The following is a 7,958-nucleotide window of genomic DNA, read 5'->3' as shown; positions in this document are numbered from 1 at the left end:
GGACAACGCAAATATTATTCCTGACGTGTGTGTGTATATATATATATATATATATATATATATATATAAACACTATAAAAGTGCACTCCATTTACCATTATGATCAAATTGGATTTTGGACATTTGTGCTTTTCGGCAAAAGCACAATAATAAACCCGTTGGATTTACCTGGGGCTTTAAAATGGGGCGGGGCTGCCACTGACAGGTGACTCGCTTGACGTATAGAAAAAAAAAGGTATCGCAGTTTGGTTCAGTAGGAAATCACTCACTTCGTCACCAGCATAACCCCAATGGTAAAATCCCTTTGTTATGTCCGCTTTTCTTTGTCAGATCTGTCGAATTATCTTTTAGATTCAATCGTGCTTGCTTGCTTTGTTTGTCTGCATCGCTTAACGTTAATCGCTGTTTGCAAGCGGCAGTGCAAACACTTGCTGGAGTCGCGTTTACACAACTTGGGCAAAACTGATAAAGTTGAGACTTGTAATTGTAGTAGTGTCCATGGTTCGTTCCTTTTTGTTGCAGTGTTGCCACATCATGGTTGTCCAGCTGCATTGGAAAGTTTGAATAATGATTTTGCGTTATGCGAGAGTTAGTCGAGCCGGCGTTTTGCTTCCGGTTTTGACTGCAGGGATTTGTAGTCCTTTTGTTTGGTTCCACTTGTATGGTTTCTCGTTATGTTGAGACTATGAACCTTGATGATATGATAAATAATTTTGATTAGGCTTAAAACATTACGAGAAATAATGATGACAATGAGAATACATCATGCTAAAATCAATAGGTAGTGATATAATATTATGGTTGATAAAATTATCAAGATGAAGGTATTCAATTAATGAATTCATGTCTATTTTTTACATTGTGATGCACGAAGATGGATACATTATTTTTTGTTGCAATCATGTTAACGCACGCATCGGGTCTCCTGTGGCATCAGGCAGGTGGAAAAACCTGCGATATTTGGAAAAGGGGAAAAGTAGCTTTGACGTCACTGAAGATTCATTCAAGAGCCCAGCCTTCACCCCGACATTGTACCCCTTCAGCACTAAAACCTACCCCGAACCTCAACACTAACCCTTATTTCACTAACCCCTAACTCTAACGGAACCATACCCTAGCCCCAAAGCTCAAACCCCAACCCTAGCATCACCCTAAAAGCCAAACACCAACTGTACCTTAACCCAAAGTCAGTGGCGGTTCTGGGGGGGGGCCAACGGGGGCCAGTGCCCCTGTAGCACTGATTCTGGCCCCCCCTGTGGCCCCCCCTCCGAACGTAGATTACGCAGTGGCGCAGAGTTGCAGACACGAAAGGTGGAACCAAAGTGCGTGGCTTAACATTCTAGTCGGACCCTTTAGTGTGCTGCACCACTTCAAATTGAGCGGGAAAATGAGAAGCAGTCCGCAGAGAAGCAGATTACCACCACACGAGTGCTATTTTCGACATGATTTATATTTTCAATGTAAAATCACAAAACGAAACAAGCCCCCAACAGTAGCATTTTTAAGTCTAATTCCTCTTCACTTAAACATTTAACGTTAAAAATGAAAAGAAAAACTGACATTACATCATATTTCTATATGAAAAAGAAACACATTTATCCAGACACAGAGAGAGAGTCAGATGATGATAGTGGTGAGAGATTTGAAGAGGAGCAAGTTGAAAGCACCAGAGAGGGAGAGTCAGAGGTCAGAGGATTCATTTATTTTCAGAGCGAGGACTCAGAGCAGGAAAGGGATACAAATGCAGATCCTGAGAATTAGGAAGATGAGACTGCAATAGAAGGGGAGTGTGAGACACAGACAGAGGATATTTGCGCTTCCACAAGCACTGGACCATCAGGTATGTGATGCTGAAAATAACACTATCCTGTTCTGTGTGTGTGTGTGTGTGTGTGTGTGTGTGTGCGTGTGTGTGTGTGTGTGTGTAACTTTTTTTAGTATCCCTTTTTATTTTAATTTTTATTTAACAGGAACAATATATAAGACATTGCCTTCTAAAATTTGGATAATTCTATGCATGTAAAACATTTAGCTTCAGTGTATTTGCAATTTTAGTCCCTGGTCAGGCTTGAGAATGTATTAATTTATATTTATTGAATACAATAAAAACTAATTCATCCAATTAATAAATAGCATCAATCAATACATTTTAGACACTTGTATATGTCTGAGAGCCTCAGCAATCTAAGTGTACCGGGTTAGTGTATATGCTGTGTCCATGCAGAACTTGTGTTTACATTTATTTGGTTTGTCTTTGTCCACAGACATCAGTCGATGTAAAGAGGACCCGCCAATGCAGCCAGAGCTAAAACAGTTTCCCAGGACCCTGATGGGGGACAGGAGAAGGAGCTTCAAGGCAGGCTGGTACAATATCCACCCCTGGCTAGAATATTCTCAACAGATGGACTAGGCGTATTGTTACGCTCGCAGATATTTTAGCCCTCCTAATACTGTTTTTTTCTCATCACTGTAATGTTATGACTACATTGCTTTCAAAGTTTGATGAAATAAAAAGTCAAATAATATTTCGAATCTGTCTTTTTAGCCCTGGGTTGAATGTGCCCCTCCATCAAAACCCCCGGCCCCAGCCCGGCCCCCTCAGTGAAACTGATCTAGAACCGCCACTGCCCAAAGTACTAATCCTCACCCGAACATAACCATCACCGTATGGCCTCCTTTCACTCAGGTGATAGCTTTCCACTTCCTATTTTTCTACCCATGTATGGTACATTCTTTGACTTCCATTTGTCTATGTTTACCAAAACGGGTACGCCCAATTCACTAAACCGCTGTTACTTGGTAGCTCGGCTAGCCAAGCTAAACCTCAAACGTGTGATTCACACCGGGCCCACAATGGTGATGAAGATGATGATGATGCATCGCTTCCCTTACCTTACTGCCGCCGTGTTGCCAAGTGGCGCAGGATTTAGCATCACCGCCACTGGTGTCCATCTGCACACCGGATTTGAAATGTGGCTTCGCTGTGACCCGTCTGTTGTCCGGAGCCTCTGGAGACGCAGCGGAGGCGGGGAGGAGAGCCGTGCCAGGAAACATTCCGGCAGCCTCTGAAATTATGGAGGGGAGCAAAATGTCACCTTTTAGAGCCGGGCTAACTGATGTTTTAACTCTGACCTCGGTCGGTGCTGACGGAGAAGTTCTGTTGCCTTTTGCTTGTATAACACGCAAAAAAATTGGCTGGGTAGCAGCAACCCAATTAATTTTGTTGGGGAGGAGAGTGTGATTCAGCTCCTGATGGTAAATTAGGTTTGCAGTAGGAAATATGGTAAATATGTCTATCCCGAGTAGAGACGACAAAAATAAAGTTGCCTCAAGTCAGGTGTGATGGGAGATCTGTGGAAGGAATAGTGTGTGGAATCTGGCCTCTCAACAAGATCTTTCAACACATTAATATTTTCAAGCTGGAAAGATCAGTGTAGTTTGTACATGATTGATTCATCAATCTGCCCACCACCCACAACCTTTTTCCTGGACTTGTTTGAAGAAACAACTGGTGAGTAAGTGCATTGAAGCACTGCTGAAACCTATAGTCTGATTTGAATTGAGGAAATTGAAAGTTTGGAATCTTGGAGAAATGGTAAAAAAATAAAATAAAAACTTGGTTTGATTGCACCTCAATTTGAACATGTACAGGTGCTCATCAAAAAATGTGAATACCATGGAAAAGTTGATTTATTTCAGTCGTACTGTTCCAAAAGTGAAACTTGTGTCATGCATACCTTCATTCCACACAGATGGATACATTTCAAGTGTTTATTCATTTTAATTTTGATAATCACAGTCGATCTGAAAACTAAGACAACCCCCAAGTTCCCTATCTCAAAACAATTGAATATTGTGAAAATCATATGGATAGTCTGAACTACTATTCTAATTTCCTGAGAGAGAGATTTTTTTTTCATTCGTTCAAGTTTCACGTTTTGAATAGTGTTACTGAAATAAATCAACTTTTTCAAAATATTTAAATTTTATTGACAAGCACCTGTACACTAGGCAGATGGGTAACGAAGAATTTTGTCAGATCGCGTCCAACTTTTGAGTGACGTATACTCGATAGAAGAGTGTGAGCTTTTCGAGCCAGATGACGCCGCTAAGCGCTAACTGATATTTGAGAGAGCTTCTGCTGCCTTTTGTTCGCACGACACGAGAGATTTAAACCGAGTTTGCATGGTAGCATGCTGGTCTGTGAAGCAGCTTACCAAGTGTTGTTTACGCCGACCAAATCCATTTTTTGTTCACCCTGAGGATTATAAAGCCGGCCAGTCTGCCGCGGTGGGATAGGAGCCAAAATAAAGGACTGTGACAACAGCGCATTATCGGTGACACATCTCCTCGATTTCAATTTTCACTTGTCTTCTTCAAGCAAAAGGCCCCAGTTTTTGGTGTGTGTGTGTTTTTGTGTGTGTCCAGTAGAGGGCGCCGTCCACATGCTCACGGAGCACGTCGCCCTCGAGTCGTCCATCTCTCAGACTGCAGAGGACTGATTGTATTGCGTCTAAACATAACCTAAAAATACCATGACGGTACCTCATAATTTAACCTCCCCTAAACCCGCCTAACCTAGCCCTAATCATGTTTTAACCAGTTATCTAACCCAAGCTAGCTCCTAATTTACAAGACTTTAAGACTCAGGGTTTGCTACTCCCTTCAACCAATCCCACTTTTACGTTTTACTTTGAAAACAAATTTTAAATCGTTCTTCAAAAAAAACGTTGATGTTCTTCATGTTATTGTTTTATCCACTCTGTTGTTTTTGAATATTTATCCAGAAATGGGCGCAGGGAAAGGAATAAAGAATGTCCTAAAACGGACCCTTTTAGATGTCTTTTCCTGGATGATAGAGTTGGATGGTATGCTTTACAGTTCTAGTACTGAATCTCTTTCACTGCAGTCATTCGTAGCCCAGAAATAAAATGAAATGTGACATATGCTTTTTTTTCACCACAAGGTACTGTATTGTACTCAACTCAAGGTTTGCTTGGAGGGAAATCTCACCAACTACACTAGTATGTTATCTATCCAGCGTCACTGTGCGAGTTCCGGGTTGAAAGATGAGATGTGACTGTTCAACGCTGCGAGACGACCGGGATAAATTCAGCCTCTCTCACGAGACTTATGACAGCCAATTTTGGCCTTTCACCTTGTCTTCTTTTTTCACCCGCTTTCTGCCGCCACAGTCACGGGACCGCCTCTGAAAATAGCGTCGGGTAAACCCAGATTAAAATGGAGCGATGGTGTTCGTGAACGCCACCACAGAGCAGGTTTCGTACCTAGTCTGCCCCCCCCGCCTTTTTTTTTTCTCCCGCCCGTGCCGTATTGTCCTGTGAGGCGACAGGAAGGCCAGGCCACAGAGGGGAGAGCATATGCCCGCCTTTTGCCTTCCCTTCTGCTCCAGCTACTCACATGTGCGACTTCCTCCCCTTCATCAGCCCACCTGTGCAGATCCAAGACTACAGATTATGTTCAATGCCAGGCCAACAGAGTAGCGGACATGTGAATGTAACTTGATTTGTTTTTTATTTTTTTAGTTTTTGTACTGTATATCAGTTTAATCTGGTATGCGTATTTGCTATCAGAATTGCTTGGTTCCTCATATGCATAAAAAGCCACGATATCGTCAACAAAATTCTGATGAAAAATACGTTTTCATCACAATGCCCAGATCTTCTGTTGTTGTTTTTTTTTTTTTAAAAATTCAGCTCACTGAGCCATTATCACATAGCAACATTAAATTTGGTTGGACTGTCTGAGTAGACCCACAAAAAAAAAAAAAAAAACAAAGTCTCATGAGGCCAATTTCGAACAGAAACCGGAAATACCTGTATGCCATTTTAGTTTGAAGTGGTCGTTTTAGGATCCATTTCCAAGGATTTTTCAAGGACAACTATTCCTTGACATTTATTTTAAGATTTATATCGAATTTGGGCGACATGTACTAACTAAACAGGTGATGTTGGAATTACGTGTTGGTGCAGCATGGCAGCAAAATTTAAGGACTCACAAAAAAAAAAAAAAAACACCAAATTGAAATAACAAAGCTGATCTTCACCATAAACCAGTTGCACTTGATAACTTGAAATTCACTAGTGATGTCTGTTAAGAGTAGACCCACAAAAACAAACCAAAAAAAAGCCTCAAGGCAAGAATGAAAAGACACAAGAAGTTCGCCATTTGGTTTGGAAGCTGTCATTTTGAACATTTCCTGAGATGCTTCAAATGCTAACTTGTCCTCCAGATTTGGTCCCTCTGGAATAAGGTTGCCAAATGCAAACCATATCTACTACAGATGAACGGACGCAAATATTACCCCCCTACCCCACAAAAAAAAATGGTGTCACCGTGTGCGCGGATGGAAACATACAGCAAGGTTTGATGACTCCTCATGAAACAGAAAACTCTTAATATGTCAGCTCTGGAACGTCTTGTCTGTGATGAAAGTCCCGTCCTGGGAGAGATTCATTGGCTTCTCCGACAGGCAGAAATTGATCAACACAATAAATCTCCGATTACTTTCAAAGTCTGTCAGGTGCACTTCCCAACTTCTGCATCATAATACAAGCATACATTGCTGCTTTTTCTCTTTTATTCTGAAGTTTCATTTCTAAGTTATAATTTTTTTTCACTTTTGGAAAAACGCTGCCAACAAAATCGGTCATTTTTATTTCCTCTTCCAAACCTGGTGAGAATTCCATTTAGAAGCGACCAAAGTCAGGCAGCCTTCGTAACCACAAGCCGATACACAATCTTCCCTTTTCGAATCTTCATTTGTTTGCTTCATTGATCAGCACTTGGACGGAAAAGCTCACCGGCAAGCCGTTGAGCAGACGGTGTGGCTCTGTGGACATTTATTACGCCGTGCGATCAATGCGGGTCACATGGTGCATCCACAGAGGACCAAGATGTCCTCGCGCCTTTTCGAGAAGGACCTCGCCCCCCCCCCCCCGCCACCGACCACCCCCCACCTTCACCCGGGATTCATCCACGTAGCGAAAATGAAGATTAATGGATTTTCGTGCTCTGCTATAGTTTGAAAGTGTCTTGTGACATTACAGCGTCCGCAGAGGTTTTGCTCTTAGTGGAGAAATTACAAAACAGAAAGAAGCAATGGCGTGAAAACAGCCTCACCATCGTCGGTGGAAGTTTTTGTTTTTTTTTTTAAACAAGTATCTCTACTAATACCTCAGTACAGAGTCACCTCTGTTCACTTTACAGAGCATCAGGTGTATTTTTCCTGACAAACTGTGGGGGGCTCAAGCCATGACCTACCTGAAGCGATGGGTTGGTCCTCTGTGAAAATCAACAAAGAGGCACCGGCCGATTGTCTGTAAAAATACCCGTGCGACCCTTCGCTACGCTGGCGCTTGACACATTGTGCTGAGTCAAAATTACAAGTGCCGCAAGGTCGCCCAAGGTGAATTGAGCAATAAGGATTGATGCTCTGGAAGTGAGCATGACAGAATTGCGCAATGACAATTACCAGGTAGCAAATGACACGGGGATTACCGGCACGTTTTTCCACTCAGCTCTTTTGCGCTTTGTGTTTATCCCATGCAAGTGAGGGGAGAAATTGCATGCATACTGCATGCAATGCAGTCGTGTGAACGTTCCAGACCAGAGCCGCCCACAACTGGTCAAAATCTTTGCGATAGATATAAAACAAGACGGGCTAGCTCCGTTTGACTTATTATAAACCTCCAAACAACTATTTATACAGATCTTACAAAAATACTCACAGTTTTTTTTTTTTGTTTTTTGCTCTGCTCTGTGGGTGTATTGACAAAAGGGCAAGAAAGTGAGAACTGGCGCTAAGGACTATTTAAAAATGTATCGGGGTAAAATGATTCAAAACTGTGATTTTCTATGCACTCTATAGATGGCATATTTTCACTTTTTGCGGGTAGATCTGAAACGTATCCCCGGATGATCAAAAGGAGGCCGCT

The 7,958-nt window shown here is 42.1% G+C and overlaps 1 long non-coding RNA gene across 1 annotated transcript; it reads right to left on the bottom strand.

The window, feature by feature from the left end:
• Nucleotides 1–195: 195 nt before the first annotated feature.
• On the bottom strand, nt 196–5,557 carry LOC109527699 (uncharacterized). The gene is made up of 3 exons (XR_002170572.1): nt 4,218–5,557; nt 2,893–3,065; nt 196–951 (listed from the first exon to the last, which is right to left on the bottom strand). It is a non-coding gene; the product is annotated as an uncharacterized LOC109527699 (long non-coding RNA).
• Between the last annotated feature and the right edge of the window lie 2,401 nt (nt 5,558–7,958).

This window comes from Hippocampus comes, unplaced genomic scaffold (genome assembly GCF_001891065.2).
Source record: "Hippocampus comes isolate QL1 unplaced genomic scaffold, H_comes_QL1_v1.1 scaffold326, whole genome shotgun sequence".
Classification (NCBI taxonomy): domain Eukaryota; kingdom Metazoa; phylum Chordata; class Actinopteri; order Syngnathiformes; family Syngnathidae; genus Hippocampus; species Hippocampus comes.
Note: the sequence above shows the minus strand (reverse complement) of the source record. Positions and strands in the feature narration are given on the sequence as shown.